We start from the raw sequence: 19,541 nt of genomic DNA, 5'->3' as shown, positions 1-19,541 counted from the left end.
CCTCCTGGCAACACCAAGACCATCCTGCTTGCCAACAGAACTGGGTCCTGCCTACCACCTCCCCTCTTAGCAACCACATCCTTCAGAGCAATGCTTCCTAGATGTTCCCTAATGAAAAATGCTTCTTTTGAGTGTTTGTGCCAATGCATCAATTAAAAAAAAAATACAAATTAGTCTTATTTTTATTATTAGAGTCAACAAACATAAAATTAAGTGTGTCTTTACATGTGCTGTAAGACATGCAATAAATTATTACATGCATTACTATTATTATTACAATAAATATAATTTCAATAATCAGAACAAACATAACAGGAAAAAAAAAAGGAAAAGCATCTCTACACACACACATTGTTTGTTGGAAGTGTGTTTCTAGGCATTGAACATAGACGACCATTGTTCTGTTTGTAATGTTCTGTACTTTCTCAGTTGGAAGTAAACAGAATTTGTGAGTGACACAGTGATTACCCACAGTAAAGGCCTATAAATGCTGGAACACAGTCTTCCTCTGGGGTTAAAGTCTCCTTTTTGTTTGTTAATGTTTGCATTAATCTGACAATAGTTCTCCTGTCAGGAAATACTTCGATCTAAACTATTTCTATGCTTTGTCTCAGTACGCTGATTTTTAAAAAGTCTCACAAAGGTATCTACAGGAATGGAAGCAGAAGTGTCAAAAATGAGCAAACCCTTCAACAAACAATTTTCATTTTTAATGTTTGTGAGAAATGAAGATAGTTACTCTGTATTTTAAGATGTCTTCAACCCTTCCTCAGTTCCAATAAGTAATGGTTTAATTTGCATTATCTTTCCAAGAAATATATAGATTCTGAACCTGTATTTCCTATGCACATGTCTTATTTAACATTGGAATGTTCCACCTACACCACAGGCTGTTTGGTGAAAACTTATCACTGGGATGTTAATTTATGACAAACATTGTAAGCACCTGTAGAAGCTCATTCTTCCAGGTGTTTAATTTTTGTCCTTTATTCTCATTGCTTGAAAGTATGTTTTTAAGATTTATTTATCTGAAAGAGAGAGAGAGAGCATGAGCAGGGAGAGGGACAGAGGGAGAGGGAGAGGCAGACTCTCTGCTGAGCAGGGGATCCCAGGACCCCAAGATTATGACCTGAGCCCCATTGTCTGGAATTATTAAGATCATTAAAAAACACTGCCTTCACTGTGCAGAAGCTTTTTATTTTGGTGTAGGCCCAATTGTTTATTTTTGCTTTTGCTTTTCTTGCCTCAGGAGGCATATCCAGAAAAATACTGCTATGGCTGATGTCAGAAAAATCACTGCCCAGCTCTGGTCTTGGATTTTTATGGCTGCAGGTCTCACATTCAGGTCTTTAATTCATTTTTTAAAAAAGATTTTATTTATTTATTTGACAGACAGAGATCACACATAGGCAGAGAGGCAGGCAGAGAGAGAGGAGGGGAAGCAGACTCCCTGCTGAACAGAGATTCGGGGAGCTCGATCCCAGGACCCTGAGATCATGACCTGAGCCGAGGGCAGAGGCTTTAACCCTCTGAGCCACCCAGGTGCCCCAGGTCTTTAATTCATTTTGAGCTTATTTTTGTGCGTGGCGAAAGAAAGTGGTCCAGTTTCATTCTTTTGCATGTAGCTCTCCAGTTTTTGCAACACCCTTTGTTGGAGAGACTGTCTTTTTCCCACTGGATGTTCTCTTCTGCTTTTTCAAAGATTGAGGAAATTAGGAAAGGATTAAGGAAACAATCAACAAAACTAAAAGGTAACCTACTGAACAGGAGAAGACATTTGCAAATGACAACAAGGGTTAGTATCCAAATTTATAAAGAGCTTATACAACTCACACCCCAATAACAATAACCCAATTAAAAAATAGGAAAAAGACACGAACAGACATTTCTTCAAGGAAGACATCCAGACGGCCAACAGACACATGAAAACATGCTCAGCATCACTAATTATCAGGGAGATGCAAATCAAAACCACAGTGAGATATCACCTCACACCTATCGGAATGACTGAAACCAAAACACAGAAACAACAGGTGGTGGCAAGGATGCAGAGAGAGAAGAACCCTCTTGCACTGTTGGGAATGCAAACTGGTGCAGCCACTCTGGAAGACAGTATGCATGGTCTTCAAAAAGTTCAAAAATAGAACTACCCTGGTGTGCCTGGGTGGTTCAGTCGGTTAAGAATCTGCCTTCAGCTCAGATCATGATCCCAGGGTCCTGGGATCGATCCCTGAGTCAGGCTCCCTGCTCAGTGGGGAGTCTGCTTCTCCCTCTCCCTTTGCCTACTGCTCTACTTGTGCTCTCTCTTTCCGTCAAATAAATAGATAAAATCTTTAAAAAATGGAACTACCGGGATGCCTGGGTGGCTCAGTTGGTTGAGCAGCTGCCTTTGGCTCAGGTCATGATCCCAGCGTCCTGGGATCAAGTCCCACATCGGGCTCCTTGCTCAGCAGGGAGCCTGCTTCTCCCTCTGCCTCTGCCTGCCATTCTGTCTGCCTGTGCTCGCTCTCTCCCCCTCTCTCTCTCTCTGATAAATAAATAAAATCTTTAAAAAAAAATGGAACTACCCTATAATCCAGTAATTGAATTACTATTTGCCAAAAAAATGCAAAATATAAATTCAAAGGGATATATGCACTCTTATGGTTATAGCAGCATTACTTACAACACCAAAATTATGGAAGGCACCCAAGTGTCCCTCGATAGACGAATAAATAAAGAAGATGTGGCATATATGCAGTGGAATATTACTCAGCCCTAAAAAAGGAATGAAATCTTGCTATTTGCTACAAGACAGATGGAGCTAGAGAGTATAATGCCAAGACAAATAAGCCTGTCAGAGAAGGACAAATACTGTATGATTTCACTCATATGTGGAATTTAAGAAACAAATGAGCAAAGGGAAAGAAGAGAGAGAGAGAGAGAGACTAAGAAACAGACTCTTAACTAAACTATGGAGAAGAAACTGATGCTTACCAGAGGGGAGAGGGCTGGGAGGGTGAGGATGAAGAAGGACACATGTCCTGATGAGCACCAGGTGTTGTACGGAATTGCTGAGTCACTACATTGTACACCTGAAACTCACACTACACTGTATGTTAACTATGTTTGAATCAAAACAACAACAACAGTGCCTATATCATGCAAATAAACCATTCTGACTGATCAGTCAGCAGTGTAAAAATAACGTGACTACATTTCTTTATTAACTTACAGAAAATTTAGGTGTTCCCTTGGTTCAATGTTTTTGACAGAGATTTTCCTCCTGAAAACTGTAATTTGTGTGCCGTCATTTGAGATTCTCAAATTCTAAAGACAATAATCTCAAATTTACCACACAAGCCTTTACACGACTGCATCTCTAGTGAAATAATGTAAATTATCCTGAAGGGGGTGGGGTATTATATCTCCTGTCAGCTTGGAAGAGCTGGAGATTTCTGCCGCTTCAGAGAGGACACGTTGCATCTCAGAAATCTGAAGGGGAGACTATGGCACTCTACTAATATGAGGGAAAAAAGATAGTTTGATAGAATTCAGGAAAAATTACATTATTAACTCTGGAAAATGATGTCAAGTTGACCTTCTTCTCTGATTGGTCTAATATGAGGACCATATACATAAAAATAATATATATGAGTCCAAAGCCCAAGGCAGCTTTATTCATTAAATAACATTTCTTAGAAGCTTCCAGGTCCTTTGTTTTGTTTTGCTTTGTTTTTCCCTTCTGTAACAAGAACATTTTGAAGCATAATTATTATTATGCTTTTCCATCACGCGGTATGAAATCCATCAGTCACAGTTTAGCTTGTTTTTGTTTTATTACGTTTCTGTTTTTATTAGAGGGCTAATAAGCAAGGAGATTTATTTTTTTGAGGATCCAGAAGAGTCAGAACAAGGTCTGTGTTCTGAAGATGTGCCTGGGATTTGTTTTAATCAGATGTGATGAGACTCGTGGACAGGATATGATTGTCATAAAGGAGTGAGCTCCTTCTCGAAGCTCCCAGGGACAGGAATCACAGGGTGCCATGTGGAGCCATCTGGGGAGGCACAAGATTGGTAAGGAGGGAAGGGGAAGAGCATGGCCCAGAACCTCTGTTGGTGTTCTTGTGGGAGAAAAGAAGGGGTGCAGGACAGGTAACCTGAGTGAGCCTGAGTTTGGATGGTTGAATGGTTTGGGCATGTTCTAGGCATTAGCGCTGATCCCTGGCTGTCTCAGACCTGGGCTCCACTCCTTGAGAGCAGAGTGAGTACGTGATAAGAGATGGTTAGGTATGTGGGCTCCGGAGGGGTTGGCTTGTATGTGGACGGTATACTCACAGGGCTTTGTTTGCTCCCTCTAAGAATTAGCTAGCCCTGGGAGGCAGTGTCTCCAGAAACAAGGCTTCACATGTTGGACCACTGAGAATACAGAAAGTGGGGGTGCCTGGGTGGCTCAGTGGCTAAGCATCTGCCTTCGGTTGAGGTCATGATCCTGGAGTTCTGGGATCGAGTTCTGCATCGGGTTCCCCGCTCAACATGGAGTCTGCTTCTCCCTCTCCTTTTGTACACTCTTTCTCTCAAATGAATAAAATCTTTAACAACAACAACAAGAGTATACAGAAAGTAAGCAAATGTAGTCAATGGCTTCTCAGTGGTAACACGTCCTCAGTTCAAATGCTTCCCGTGGGCGCTGCTGAGGAAGCTTTATTACCTTTCCATCCTGTGTCATTCTGTTAAATCTGGGGCACAGAAAAGGTGACACCAGGCCTCACTGACGGATTCATATTTCTTCTCCAACAATCCCCAGTGTTTGCTGAGCCCCTGTCATGCACAAGCCCAACTCGGGCTTCTGAGGAAGAGAAGCCAACCCCTGCCTCCTGAGAGCTTTCTAGAGCTTTCTTGGAGTGGCCAACAGGAACCTCTGCAGCTCCCAAATTGCCTGGCGAGGGCTTACAGGGAGGATGGGCTAGTTGACCTACAAGGGACACTGAGGGGAATTCTGAAGGACGTGGAGAGAGGTTGGGGGTGTGCTTTGCTGTTGGTGGGGATGGAAGGCGGGTTCTGTGAATTCAGCTCTCATGGTTCCCAAAGTCAGGAATACGCTCCCTGCCCGGAGGGAGTAAAAGGGATGTCTCATCAGGGACTGGGGTGCTGAGCTGAAACCCTTACTTTCTTGTTTTCTCTACTGCAATCAAAACCACTCTTTTCTTCTCGTGGACAAAAGAAGAGAAATGTACCAGGGCCTGTCCTGTACCAGGACTGCCTTTGCCAGCAACGCTACACCGATGAGCAGGAAGGCCAAGCTCCCTACCCTGCAGGAGCTCACATTTCAGTGGAAAAGAGAAATAGTCAGTGAAGCAAGAAACATCTGCCCCGGGGGACACACATTCAGGGGAGAAGTGACCAGTTCGAAGTTTGACAAGGAAAAGTCTAATAGAAACAAACATAAAACTGAATGTAAGGTACAGACGCAAGTTGCTAAAAACAACAAAGCAGGTCAAAGGAACAGAGAGGAGGATGAGTGATCCTTGGAGTTCAGAGTGTGAGGAGCCCAGACAGGCAGGGCTGTAGGCCCTGGGGCGAAGTACCAGTTCCCGGTGGTCAGGAAAGCTGTGCACCCATCTCAGTGCCTAGGGGCCAATGCCCAGAGAGCTGCAGGCTGGCCAGGACCATGGGTGCCAAGTGTGTGCAGAGGGGGAGAGCCTCAGCCTCCCCCAGGAAGAAAGGGCAGGCGAGGAGACAGATCCTAAATGAAGGGCAGGGCCTGAGCATGTCCCATCTTGAAGGCCATAAACTGTTTTTCTAGGCACCAGGAAAAGTCATAGTTGAGTCATAAACAGGGAAATTGCACGATCTGATTTACATCCTGGCAAAATCTCTTTGGTTGCTGGTTGGAAATGGGGTTGAGGAGAGAAAGGGGGAAAGGAGGGAGACCAGTTCGGAGACTGCTAAGACCAGGAGAACGATGACACCCACACTGGACCCTTCCCCGGAGAAAGGAAGCCAGAGTCTGCTGTGCAGGGAAATCACAGCCTCGATGCCACACACCAGCGAGCAGCAGGGCCTGGTTCAGAGATTCCTTTCTAGGATGTTCTGTTTACACCATCACTTCCAAAACTTCCTCTCTCTGGCCTTTACCATAGGGTGAGTAGGTGAAAGTCAGCAGTCCATACCTGGTCGTGGCCCATGTTCAGCAGCCCATGTGGGATAGTCCATGTTCCGTGTCCCATGTTCAGGGCCCCACGTTTGGTGGTCTTTGTTCAGCAGTCTATGGCTGGCAGTCCACGTCTGGTGATCCACACTCAGTAACGGATGTTCACTGGTCTGCTTCAGTGGTCCACGTTCAGTGGCTCACATGTCACTCTTAGAAGTGAGCTGAGAGTCAGAGGCGTCGCCAGGATGGACTCTGATGGAAGGACAGATGCAAGGTTAGAGTTGGACAGGGCTAACTAGAGTTCATCTTATCAAAAATTTTGAGGTCATTCCGAAGTCAGAGTGTGTAGAGCTCTGGTCTAGCAGTATGACAAGCAAGAACGAAACATCAAGTTCACGGGTTCTATTTTTAATCAATTAGTTTTATTAAGGGGTTGGTTGAAAAATCAATTTTTCTAAAGATTTTATTTATTTATTTGAGAGAGAGGGAGAGTGAGAGAGAGAGAAAGCATGGGGGGAGGGTCAGAGGGAGAAGCAGATTCCCTGCTGAGCAGGGAGCCTGATGTGGGACTCAATCCTGGGATTCCAGGATCATGACCAGAGACGAAGGCAGTCACTTAACCAACTGAGCCACCCAAGCACCCCGAGAAAGTTTTTAAAACTATGTTCCCAGAAGTCTTTCTGGTGGAGAGAGATAAAATCAAATTTTTTGTTTTGTTTTGTTTTATTTTTAAGATCTTATTTATTTGAGAGAGAGAAAGAGAGAGAGAGAGAGAGTACACAAGCAAGGGGAGGGGAAGAGGGAGAAGCAGGCTCCCTGCTGAGCAGAGAACCCAATGCCAGGCTCAATCCCAGGACTCTGGAATCATGACCTGAGGTGAAGGCAGATGTTTAACTGATTGTGCCACCCAGGCGTCCTTAAAGTTAAAGTTTTTAACAGAGGTTATATTTAAACATAGGTTTCTACACAATTCTTCCTCTATTTTTAAAAAGTTAACCCACAGTTCAAAAATAATAGTAAAATGTGTACATATCCCAGTATTGTAATACCACCAATAGATTATGGGCATCATAATGATATTTTTCTTCAAGTTGGTTGCTCCTCTGATTCCCATTAAGTTTTTAGTAAAATATTTTTTGGCCATTCAGCTGTCAAAGTTTGTAAGCATCTTGAAAAATCTTGATCATTTGCAATGACGTGGATGGACTAGAGGGTGTTACGCTAAGTGAAACAAGTCAGTCGGAGAAAGACAACTGCCATATGATTTCCCTCATATGTGGAATTTAAGAAGCAAAACAGATGAACATGGGGAAGAGAAGGAAAAATATAATGAGGTGAAAATTGAGAAGGCGGCAAACCATAAGCAATACTGAACTCTAGGAAACAAATAGGGTTGCTGGAGGGGAGGTGGCTGGGGGATGGGTTAAGTGGGTGACGGATGTTAAGGAGAGCGCATGACCTAATGAGCACTGGGTGTTATATGCAACTGACGAATCACCCAACTCTGTCCCTGAAATTAACTAACTAAACAAATAAATGAAATTTTCTTGACCTAACCAGATATTCTTCCAGAAGCAGAAGCAGGAACTCAAGAGTATAGCTTGTTTTCCTGTTAGCTGCATGTCTGTCCATCCCCCCAATGATTTTACTGATCTATGAGTCTGCACAGTGCCTTCGGAGGACCGGTACCTAGGAGTTTTTAGTAAACAGTCATGGATCAATTGATCTGACCAAAGTGGTAAGATGTGTTTGCAGCAGAATTACAGCACCAGGACTGGAGACTCTCAGTTCCACACCTCGTGACCTTGACATAGCCTTTCAGGCATTGAGGAAGGGCTGGCAAGCCCTTTCCACGCTGAAGGTGGAAGAAGCAAGAGCTGTTTCTGAAAAGATACTGCTACTCCTTGGATCACTGGTACTCTGCAAATAACTCTCAGGTATGCCAGGGGAATGTAGAAAATATTATTTCAAATTCTACCAGAATTATTTAAATTATAGCAGTCTTGACAATTTTATTTCTACCTCTCATGAAATGATACATTTGGAATTGATTTTTACTTGGTGCTGTTCAGACCATGTGTTCTGAAATTAAAGGCTAAAATATATTCACAGCAACCAGAACACGAGAGGCCGCTGATACCTTTCTTCTCTTCCCCATGGCTCCCCTTCACAGTAACTTCACTCTCTCCACTACTCCCTTAGGAGAGCCTATCATTGAGCCCAGAACCTTTGAGATTTGGCCACTGGAAAATTCTGGAAAGATGTGCAGGATGTACGCCAGGTGTAGGTAATGGAGGTCTGCGAAGAAGGGAGTGTTGGGAGGCCCCTGGACCCACAGGGGGATGGATGACTGGGGTGAGCATGGGCCATGGAAAGAGTGGGGTCCAGCTCTACAGCTGACTCAGTCCAGCTGTGGATCAGGAACCCTGTTTGTTTGACAACAAAGCCACATACTTAACCTTTAGCCGTGAACATTCAGTCCGACTTTACGGGGCGCTGATCATGTAAAAAACGCCCGAAGGGTACAAACTCTCAGTTACAAAGTGAGTAAGTTCTGGAGATGTAATGCTACCTGACGACTGAGCTGAGATTTGCTGAGAGGGTAGGTCTTAAATGTTGTCACCACACCTACAAAAGGTAACTCCATGAGGTGAAGGAGATGTGTTAATGAACTTGATCGTGGTGATCACCATGTCTCTGCATCTTAAATCACTACCTTGTATACCTTAAAGATAAAAAAGAGGAAAGGAAATAAGATGTGGTCCCTGCCTTCCAGGTGCCCCCACAAGCATCCCCTAGTGTCTGTCTGGAAAGCTTTCTAGCAAGGGGTCTCACCTACTTTTTCCACCAGAAGAGAGGCTCCCTGGCTGAGTCCATACTCCCTGCAAGAGGGAGACATGAAATGCACACACCCCGTTACCATCGCCCTGGGTTCAGGCCAGGGAGCCGATTGCCCCAAATTGGCATTTAGTAAAGCATTTTCCCATCTCTTTTGCCATCTGCTTTCAGGCAGAGCAGGTGCTGTTTTACAGTAAAGGACCATCAGAGGGTGCAGGTAAGTCTCATACACTCCAGCCACACATTCAGTAATGAGTGACTCTGGCACTGGCTCTCATTGTCCCCAGCACCGAAGCCCAGGGTTCTGGCTATGCAGCACCTCAAGCCTGTCCAAAGGGACGGACATGGCCAGCAATGCCACAACCAACAGTCTGCCCGGACACTCGCTGTCCCTCACACGGGTCGAGCAGAAGCCTGGGGGACAAGCTCCCAGACAGCACCAGTTCCAGCTCCCCCACGCCCTCCATGCATCCCCGAGAGCTCTACCCTCCTACCAACACTGGAAACACGGAATGGACAGACTTCAAACTCCTTTTCTTCCATTCCTAGGAATGTCGGTCAGTGCGGAGCGAAAGCCAGGAATGCTCAGAGGGCTGACAGCCGGGGAGTTAGCCCTGTGCACACTGCTGCACCTTGGACGCCCAACCCATGGGTCCCGGAGCGCAGACACAGGCTGGGGGCAGCAGGGGATGAAATGAGGGGGGTCCTAGGTCAGAAGAGCACGGGGCTCCATCCAGTCATCCTCCGTCTCTCTCATGACCTCCACTTCCCCCGTGAATCTGCCCAAGCCCGAGTCTCATCTCAGGATGGATCCCCCCACTAGCCTGTAGCAACTGGCCCAGACCCCGTCTCCTCCTGCCTTCTAGTTCCAAAGCCAGGCTTTGTGCTCGGCCCCCCGTGGGTGGAGGACAGGGGTCCGGGGGTGGGCTGAGCGGAGGGTGGTGCAAAGCTGGGGGAGAGGGAACGCCCGCCAGCTGACCTGCTGCACGCTCCTGTAGACGTGTGAGGGTGCAGGTGTGCATGCCTGTGTGTGTGCACACGCATGCACAGGTGTGTGCCTGGGTCTGATGCTGTTGACTCGTCATGGAGCAAGCCTTCTGCCAGGTCCTCGAAGAGCTCTCTCCAGGTTTCTGCTAAAACGCTTCCTCCTTGGGGACACTGTCCCTGGCCCATCCTCTACACTAACTGCTCCTTCATCTTCTCATGCTGCTTAATTTTTATCACACACTGATATCCTTGCTTGCACATCACACACATATGCACGTAGGCATGTGTGCACACAGACACACCCGTGTGTGTGTGTGTAGTTTGTGTTTGTTGAACGAGGTTAATCTCATCCACTAAAATAAAACTTCTAAGAGACAAGGGACCCAGGTTGTCCTTGAATCCACCTGCGGTGAATCAGAAAGACAGCAGGGGATTCGCTCGCGATTATACACAGGGAGGAGAGGGCAGATGGGCCTCACAGGCTGCAGCCCGGGACCCCTCAGCGCAGCAGCCTGAGCTGTGGAGGGCACGAAGGCTACATTCACCCTCAGGGGAGCCGAAGAAACCTGCGTCTCTCTCCGTGTCACAAATGCCCCCCAAAGCTCACAGGAGTTCCCCACAGTGGCAAAGCCCGACTCAGGCCGTTGGGGAAGGGCCCCGCCCCGAAAGCGCAGCCCCTGCAGCTCATCCCTGATGCTCCAGCCATCTGGGTATCCATGGGCTCCACCCCAGCGGGTGGCCCATGGATACCTTTGAATGAATGAGCTCATGAGGAACCAGTGACATGCGGACTGGTTAAAATGCGCCACCAGGGGGGTGCCTGGGTGGCTCAGTGGGTTAAGCCTCTGCCTTCAGCTCCGGTCAAGATCTCAGGGTCCTGGGATCAAGCCTGGCATCTGCATCGGGCTCTCTGCTCGGCAGGGAGCCTGCTTCCCTTCCTCTCTTCCTGCTGCTCTGCCTACTTGTGATCTCTCTCTATATCTATTAAATAAATAGATTTTTAAAAAATTAAAAAAAAATTAAAATGCACCACCGGCGGGGGGGGGCACCCGGTTGCTCCACCCATTAAGTGTCAGCCTCAGGTCACGATCTCAGGGTCCCCTGCTCAGCAGGGGGCCTGCTTGTCCTTCTGCCCTGCCCCCCACTTGTGTGTGCGTGCGTGCTCTCTCTCCTCAAATAAATAAAATCTTTTAAAAAATAAAATGCACCGGGGAATTAAAAGAACATGATTTCCAACAACTAAACATTGTGTTTGGCCGCTTAGCAGGAAAGCACAGCGTGTTTGGTTAAGGGGAAAAGCTCACCGTTCACAGAGTCCGCACCCTTTTCCAGCAGCACCCGGCATTTCGCGGCAGGTAACTCCTCCTCAGGGTTATTTGTGAAGCCGCGTTGTGTGGCTCCTAAGTCGGGAACGAGAGCAAGGACGTGCCCTTCACCTCCGGGAGCCCTTGCCTCACTGTGTGGCGAGCAGACCTTGTTTCCCGGCCCTGGCCACCTGCAGGCGGGGCTGCTTGGGGACAGGGGCTGACGGGCACGTCTAGGACACGGGCACATCTAGGACACAGGCACGTCTGAGACACGGCCCGGCACAGCCAGCCCGAGGCAGGGGCTCGGCGACTGCTCAGTGAGTAAAAGGACAGAAATCTGTGTGCGGTCCCCTCCTTTGCTAGTCCTCCTTGATAAGATCAAGCCCACAACATGCCCAGCTGTTTCCACTGATGGCGCAATGCATCCGCGCGCCTGGAACCAGGGCAGGCCTCAGCGCAGACGGCAGGCGAAGTGGTCACGGCACACAGCGGGGTCAGGATGATGACTTCACTCCTCTGGGCAGAGGTTCTCAGCCAGAGTGATCCGGCCCCTGGAAGACATCTGACAATTCTGGGGACATTCTTGACTGCCACAACAGAGAGTGCCCCAGGCACCTAGCAGGGATGTTGCCCAGCATCCTATAAGGCACAGGACAGCCCCTCCCCCTGCAACAGAGAATTATCCCGTCGAAAATGTCCATCACGCTGAGGGTACGAGATGCTAACTTAAAGCAAAGGGTTAAAGCCCAAGACCTGAGACCAAGAACCCCCCTTTGGGCACGTTCCTTTCCAGGGCTCCCCTTAGCTGGAGGCACCCCCGTAGGCGTGGTCTGGCCATGGAGCCCAGGCCAGGCCCTGTTGGAGGGGAGGAGGCCAGGGGTAGGAGATCCCTGCAGGAAGTGGGGTTCAGCCAGTCTGTCCAGCTTCTTCTGGAACCATAAACTCTGAGGATAACAAGGAAACTTGTCACTGGAGAAAAGTCCCAGCAGACTCTGTCCACCTTCATCTGGAAGAAAGAAGCCTACACTCCTCACGCAGCCGCCCGTCCCTCCTGCCTGCCCACGGCCCTTCGGCAGCACAGGTACAAAAACGGACTTGAAAGCCCTCTGAACGTGGCCATGGGCTATAGAAGGCACAGCGACCGCCAGACTTTCTGATGGCTCCCAAACCCTCCCAGAGCCAGCCTCCCTCCAGGGACCCCTGCCCCTGCTCTGCCCTTGGGTGCAGGGGCTGAGGTAGTTCAGGGCAGAGACTGGGGAGCTCACAATGCCCTTTCCTCGGAGGTCAGAAGGGGAACTTGAGGGCTCATGCAAAATGTAGATCCGAATCGTTGAATGACCAGAAACTCTCCATGATCCATGTCCAGTGACAAAGGCAACTCACAGAATAAGGTGTAGCACGAGCATGTTGGCGGGAGGAAAAGAGTGATAAGAAATGTGTGTGTACACACCGCATAGGTAAATACAGAGAAAAAAGTCCAGAGCCTAAAAAGCAAGTCACCCAATGTGAGCAGCATTTACCTCTGGGAAAGAGAAGGGGTCTTAGAGGGGCAGGTCATGAAATAAAGCTTAACTGTATGCATTACCTGTACTTCCATTCTGTCTGATTATTCTATAAGCAGAGCATCATTCTAAAGTTTTTAAGGTTTAAAAAAACAGCTTTACAGGTGGGGCTCAGCTCTGTTTAACTACAAACTCCCATATGCAAATACCACAATCCCATGCAAATGAAACGACCCACACATGGTATTTGTATTTGATATAGAAGCATATTTGTTGTCCCCGGAGAATAAATACCTGTTATCTGAAGCCAAGAATGGGGTCAGACAACTTCCTGAAAACCACCCCAGCTCCGGGGCTCCGACCCTCTGAGTCCCCAGTGCCGTTAGCGCCAGAATGGGGGCTCTCGGTGGCCTGGAAGAGAACGAATTCAACCAACCGCAACTCAGGACAGCCCGGTGGGGACCACATCCTGCACAGGTAACAGGAGTCCAAACTCCGTTCGGATGAGGTCACCACCATCCCGGAAGGTGAGGAGGTCAGATACCTACACAAGGAATAGAACCAGTAAGACCCACCAGCATTGACTGAGGGTAGGCACTGTTCTAATTCTATCACGACATTTATTTCTTACAACGCTCTGAGGCCGTAGGTACCGTCACGATCACCATTTTACAAATGGGGAAACTGAGGCATTGAGCATCCCTCGCCCGAGGCCACCCAGTTCCTTTGGGAAGCTGGTAGGAGTTTGACCTCCTGAGTCTGCAAGCTCACCACGCTGGGCTGTGCTGGTCGGTCCGGGAAGATAGGCAGGAGCGAAGGTAACCATGAGGCGTAAAGTCTCCAGGAAGGAGGTGATCGTTCCAGAACACAGACTCAAAACAGAGAGGAGGTAAAAGACCTTAGCAATCAAATAGCCCAAACTCACCGCTCTATAAGCAAGACACCAAGGCCCAGGAGGGGACCCGCTGTCATTCTGGTGGGGCCCAGGTTGGGGAACCCAGCTTGGTTTTCTGGAAATTGGCAATTTCCACCCTCTTTTTCTGCTAAGACAGCAGCTGCTCCGTTACCATTCTGAAACACGTCGCTCTCCGCACGAGTCAAACGTATGACTTGCTTTGGTTCTGACACTTGGCAAGGAGGTTGGATTTTGAAGTCCACAGAGGGAGGTGGAGAGGGCGTGCAGAGACAGAGAGTGTAAGACGGCCGGCCTCCCGGCGGCCTGGGTGCCCAGCTCAAGGGCTTGCCCTCCCGCTTGCCCGCCTCCACCGGGTAAGTCCTGAGAACGGGGACCCGACGCTGCCTCCACGCCGCCCACGTGGTGGGAACTCCAGAAGCCACGTATCCTGAACAAAGATCATTCCTTCTTGGGGCGCCTGGGTGACTCAGTGGGTTAGGCCTCTGCCTTCAGCTCAGGTCATGATCTCAGGGTCCTGGGGTCGAGCCCCACATCAGGCTCTGCTCAGCAGGGAACCTGCTTCTCCCTCTCTCTGTCTCTCTCTCTCTCTGTCAAATAAATAAAATCTTAAGAAATATATAGATCATTCCTTCTCCTCCTCGGATTCCTCCTTCTATCCCCGTTATTTCTGGGCGCCTCTTCACCACTTGCCATGTCCTGGTCTGTATATGTTTTGGCCATTTCTTCTTATCCTTTGGAATCACTGGACCAGAAACCAGAAGACTCAGCAGTCCTCCAACCAAAACTATGATGTCCCAGGTACATCAGCTTAACGTGGTTGAACCTGTTCCTCATCTGGAAAACGGGGACCTTGGGATAATGGACCTAGCTTTCTCCTCTCACGGGGCTGAGGTGACAAGTGTGGGTCTGGGCTGCACATTAGAAGCTCTGCAAACCGTGCTGACGTAGCGGGCCAGGACAACCGCTGCCTGATAGGGGCCTCCAGAAGAAACAGGTGGCCACGTAACGGGGTGCTTTTCCCAAGCTCGAGTCAGGGAAACACCTTATTCTCTGGGTAGGGTGTAGGTAACCCTACACCCGGCATGAGACTCACGCAGACTCCAAAGATCAGGGACCCGGTGGAGGCCTGTGCGGGCAAACCAAACCCAGGTGAGGATGGAGGGTTTTCCAGCCAACAAGCCCCCCGAGCTTCTGCCATGCGCCAACTCTGGTCGTGCTTAGTTTGCAAGAAACTCAAAGGCCAAGTGTTCCAACAGGAAGGGGGTAAACAGACAACTTGAATTCAAGGCCGAGAAAGAGTAGCATCCCGAGAGGCGTAGGAGATACAACAAAGATCGTAAGGAGGGAGACTTTACAGCTGTTGGGAGGTCAAGAAAGTTTCAGGAGCCTTGAAGGATGCCCAGGATGTCAGCCTGCATGGTGAGGAAAGGGTGTCTCCGGCCCAGGAAATAATGCAAAGGTGTGACCTGCAGGAGAAGCAGTGTGTGGAGGGAGTCGTGAGGCACAGCAGAGACACAGGGGGTGAGGGGTGGGGAGCGTGGCGAGAAATGGAAGATAACCCAGGTAAGGTGCTGAGATCCAAAGAATGGATGTCTCCCAATATCCACTAAGGATTTTGGGTTTTCTCGAAATTTCGGATTTCAGATACAGGAGAGTATCTGTGGCTCTTTTCAGGCCTTGACCTGCTCAAAGGACTCCCTTTGCAGGGGGAGCAGGCAGTGACAATTTAAATTTATGATTCCTCACTGCTGCCTGGTACAAACACACTCCCTCCCACTCGAGGAGGTCATCATCCTCCGAAACCTACGCATTAGCATCTGCTCCATGGGATTAACAGTACCCGGACCATATCATTGTTTGGAGAATAAATGGGACAATAGTTGTGTGGTCCTTGGCTTGCAGATGTGTCTTTTTGTCCTAAGGATCATCACAACCTTTTCTGGTAGGGACTTCCTTGCAAAAACAAACACACCTCCAATGAGGAAACGCATTCCAGAATTATCTCGCTGAGGAAAACTCCCTCTGACAGATTAGGAACTCCAGAGGTGGGAAGCACTGGCTTGCCAAGATCGCACGCCAGTCTCCCACAGACCTGAGACCAGAGCCCCGGCTCCTCCCTCTTGCCACTGGCTCCAGAAACCAAACCCCAGAAGGCGACAGAAGGTACCTGAGCTATTTCTCTGCAACAGATGCTGACCCTGCATGTTCATTCCCGTCCCCCATCCCCTCAAGTCAAGAGCACAGGTGTTGAGGATGTGCATCAGCTCCCCAAGATTCCCATTGTTGTTGGCTTGCCCGGAGAGCAGTGAGTCAGGATCAAGGTCAAGGAAGTCCCCTTGCTGGCAGGACTTTGCCTCAGATCCAGAGGCACCGTAGCGCTTCACCCTACCATGCCTGACGCGCAGCTAACTGACCAAGGACACCAAGCTGGTAACCCCCCATTATCTCCGTTTTTCCATTCCCCCCTTGCCTGGTGTGCGTCCCACACTCCATATCCGTTGCCGTCACGTAACTAGTTACTCCCTGTTTGCGGGACACTATTTCACTCTTCACCTTACTAAATACCTTCTTCCTGAAAGCCTTCTTCTTCCCTTGGCTTTCATGACACCGTACTCCTCGGGTCTGTCCCCTCTGAATGTTCTCCCTCGTTATTTCAGGTTGGCTGATCCAACTCTATGAGACCAAAGACATGGCAGTCGCTCAGGGATCTTTTCTTGGACCTCCCTGCTTTCTCGCTGCACCCTTGCTCTGGGGCATGACTTACACCCCTTTGGCCTCCATGATCACCGCAGGGCTGATAGCTGTCCCTTCGGAGCCTCCAGCTTACACCCGAGCTCCAGACTGAGAGATCCCTGCTTGATGGCCCCATACTTCTCAAACCACCAGGGCTCAACTCTTCAGCTGCATCTTGTAATTGCAAATGGCGGCCCATCCACCTGGGGTAACCCTTGCCTGACTCTCTCTCCCCGGTTCCCCATGTCCAGACAAACGTTTTGACTCCTCCTCGCAAGTAGCTCTTGAACCTTCCATTTCTTACCATTCTCACCACCGTCTATTCCTCTTGGGCTGGATTCATGCAACCTTCCCCAAACCGGGAGACCTACTTCCTGCTTCCAGATCGGCTTCCGGAGAGCAACCGGGTGGACCTTTGCAAAACATATATGGAACCACGTTACTTTCTGTATGAAACCTTTCAGCAGGTGTCCAGCCACAGATGACTAGAGAAATAAAATGTGGAGTATACCTACAATGGAATATAATTTGGCCTTACAAAGAAAAGACATTCTGACACATGCTGCGGTGTGTGTGAACCTTGACAACGTTATACGAAGTGAAGTAAGCCGGTCACATCAGGACAAACACTGCCTGATGCCTTCCTGTCAGACTCACAGAAAAGGAGGTAGAATGGAGCTTGCCAGGGCCTGGGGGGGAAGAGGAGGGGTGTTATGTTTCATTTCAGTTTGGGTAGATGAAATGTTCTGGAAATGGATAGCAGTTGGATGACAGTTGTACAACAACGTGCCTGTATTTAATGCCACACTGTACACTTGAAAATGGTTAAAAGGGTTAAATTTATGTTGTGTATATTTTACCACAATATATATTTATAAAAATTTTTGGGGGGAGCCTGGGTGGCTCAGGTGGTTAAGCATCCACCTTCGGCTCAGGTCCTGATCCCAGGGCCCCTGTGGGGATTTCTGCTCAGCTGGAGAGTCTGCTTCTCCCTCTCACTCTGACCCTCCCCCTGAATGTGCTCCCTTTCTCATGAACAAATAGATAAAATTTAAAAAAAATTTTTTTTTCAACAGTTTCCTATTGTCCCTGGAGGAAGAGCCACAATTCCTACCAGTGCTCTGAGGTGCGAGGTGCGGAGACACAGCCTCCTGCCCTGCCTGCTCACCCCCTCCCCCACCGCCTCTTTGTCTGTCAGCTCCAGCGGTGGTTCTCTCCTGTGGGCTCCTCCGGTGCAGGACCTAGAAGGGATCTGTCTCCTCGGCCTCGAACACCCTTAACCCACCTCTCCCCGCACGCTCCCTTTTGCCTGGACTTCTGCTCATCTTTTAAGTCTCAGCCTCAGATTCCCATCTAGGAGGGGACTAACTTCACACCGGATGAGGTCAGGGGACCTTGTCTTTATGAGTGCTACTGCCTATGTTCCTCTTTTAGAAGACTGAACGCTTGTGGAATCATTTAATATTTGTCTGCTGCGCTCCGATCCAGAGCTCCTATCTGTCTGGTCCATCTTTGTGTGCGGCGAGCACAGCACTAACGACAAAGCTTTCCGTGCGTGTTCGTGGGATAAATGAAGTAGTGCTGTGTGGATGAGATCCAGAGTCGAACCCTTCCCTCTGCAGGCGATGCCTCTGGTAAAACCCTCAGACTGCACGGAGTTGGGAAACCGAGCAATAGGGGAAGGAGGAGGGGTCCACTGCCAACCTCCAGTCAGAGCTAAGCCCTCTGTTCCTGCAGCTCCAGGAGGGCTTCTGGGACCATGATTCATCCAGCTACAGCCATAAACGTGTCCGCGTGAGCCTGTGAGGACAGGAACCAGGCTCTCACTCATCTTTGCATCCCCAGACTTAGCCTGGCAGCCCTCCTGGGGAAGATGCTATTAATATTGGTTGAATAAGTAAATAAATCAAAGAATAAATCAAAGTCTAACCCACTTGAGCCTGCTTTTTCTGTGAAAAGGGAATTATTCATCCCTTCAGGTCTAGTTCGTAAGGTTGCCATAAAAATGAAAATGAAATTAGGTATTTCCTTAGTTTTAAAATACCACTAGATGTAAGACTCATCTTTTTTTTTTTTAAGATTTTTAAATCTTTACATTTTATATATTTATTTACGGGAGAGAGAGAGAGAGCACACAAGTAAGGAGAGGGGCAGAAGGAGAAGGAGAAGCAGGCCCGCTACCAAGCAGGAAGCTGACCCAGGACTCGATCCCAGGACCCTGAGATCAGGAGCTGAGCCAAAGGCAGATGCTTAACTGACTGAGCCACCCAGGTGCCCCAGAGTCACATTTCTTTACCTACTTTTCAGTGGAAAGGAGAGACCACATTAATTACTATCATTACTATTAAGTATACTTTATAATTTTATAGAATTTTTATATTAAAATTATTAATATAAATTAATAATTTATATTATAATAATATGATATAATATATTATTACAGTATTATAATTATTATAATACTATAATATTAATATTAATTATAAGATTCATCCCAATTTCAAAATGCTAAAATGAAAGAGTTTGCACGTGCAAACTGAAGAAATGCAGTTAGGCATGTGAGAGCATATGGCAAATGGCGTTGTGTGATTTGTGTTTATCGGGGGATCATATGAAAAAGATAGATTCTAGATGGTTACTGTTGGCAACGGCAGTTCAGGGCCTGTTTTGTAAAGATGGTCCAGGTGATTCCAATAGGCTGTCCAGTTTGGAAACTGGCCTCTAAAAAACCCATAAAATGCACCCTGTTCTTCTCTAGGGAGGAAACGAAGAACAGTAGCGAGCCTGTCATCTGTCAAGGTCCCACACAGCCAGCTGCACGCAGGCTCCGACTCAGGCCGGGCCTCCCAGGGCTTTCCCCAGAGGCTTGCACCTGACCATGTTGCCTCCTTCTGGCTCCGGCTCAGGCTTTCCCAGATCCTGATGACCCCGACAGTTCCCGACTCCTGACATCATCATCTATTTTCGAGAAGGAAAGTCATTGTGCAAATTACCCACGGGAAGAGCTGGTTACAGCAGGAAGTGGTCTAGGGGATTTCTGTTGGGGAATGATAATTCCACACACAAAACTGGTTTTACTTCCTTTAGGGTCGAACAACCCTTTTGCTCACATACCAAAATGCACT

General features: G+C 48.2%; 1 long non-coding RNA gene across 6 annotated transcripts in view; it reads right to left on the bottom strand.

The window, feature by feature from the left end:
• Nucleotides 1-19,541, bottom strand: part of LOC132006600 (uncharacterized) — a 64,262-nt gene that overhangs the window by 32,001 nt on the left and 12,720 nt on the right. For 2 of the 6 annotated variants that reach the window (XR_009401151.1, XR_009401148.1), the window contains exons 2-7: nucleotides 16,721-16,829; nucleotides 16,249-16,356; nucleotides 13,539-13,639; nucleotides 13,062-13,311; nucleotides 11,263-11,816; nucleotides 6,153-6,385 (exon numbers count right to left, since the gene is read on the bottom strand). This is a non-coding gene — a long non-coding RNA (uncharacterized LOC132006600). Of the gene's footprint in view, nucleotides 1-6,152; nucleotides 6,386-8,705; nucleotides 8,859-8,972; nucleotides 9,016-9,465; nucleotides 9,645-11,262; nucleotides 11,817-13,061; nucleotides 13,312-13,538; nucleotides 13,640-16,236; nucleotides 16,357-16,720; nucleotides 16,830-19,541 lie in introns of all 6 variants that reach the window. The other 4 variants (XR_009401152.1, XR_009401153.1, XR_009401150.1 and 1 more) reach the window with 4 other exon arrangements.

Source organism: Mustela nigripes, chromosome 18, assembly GCF_022355385.1.
Source record: "Mustela nigripes isolate SB6536 chromosome 18, MUSNIG.SB6536, whole genome shotgun sequence".
Classification (NCBI taxonomy): domain Eukaryota; kingdom Metazoa; phylum Chordata; class Mammalia; order Carnivora; family Mustelidae; genus Mustela; species Mustela nigripes.
The sequence above is the reverse complement of the archived record's forward strand: the minus strand, read 5'-3'. Positions and strand labels throughout refer to the sequence as shown.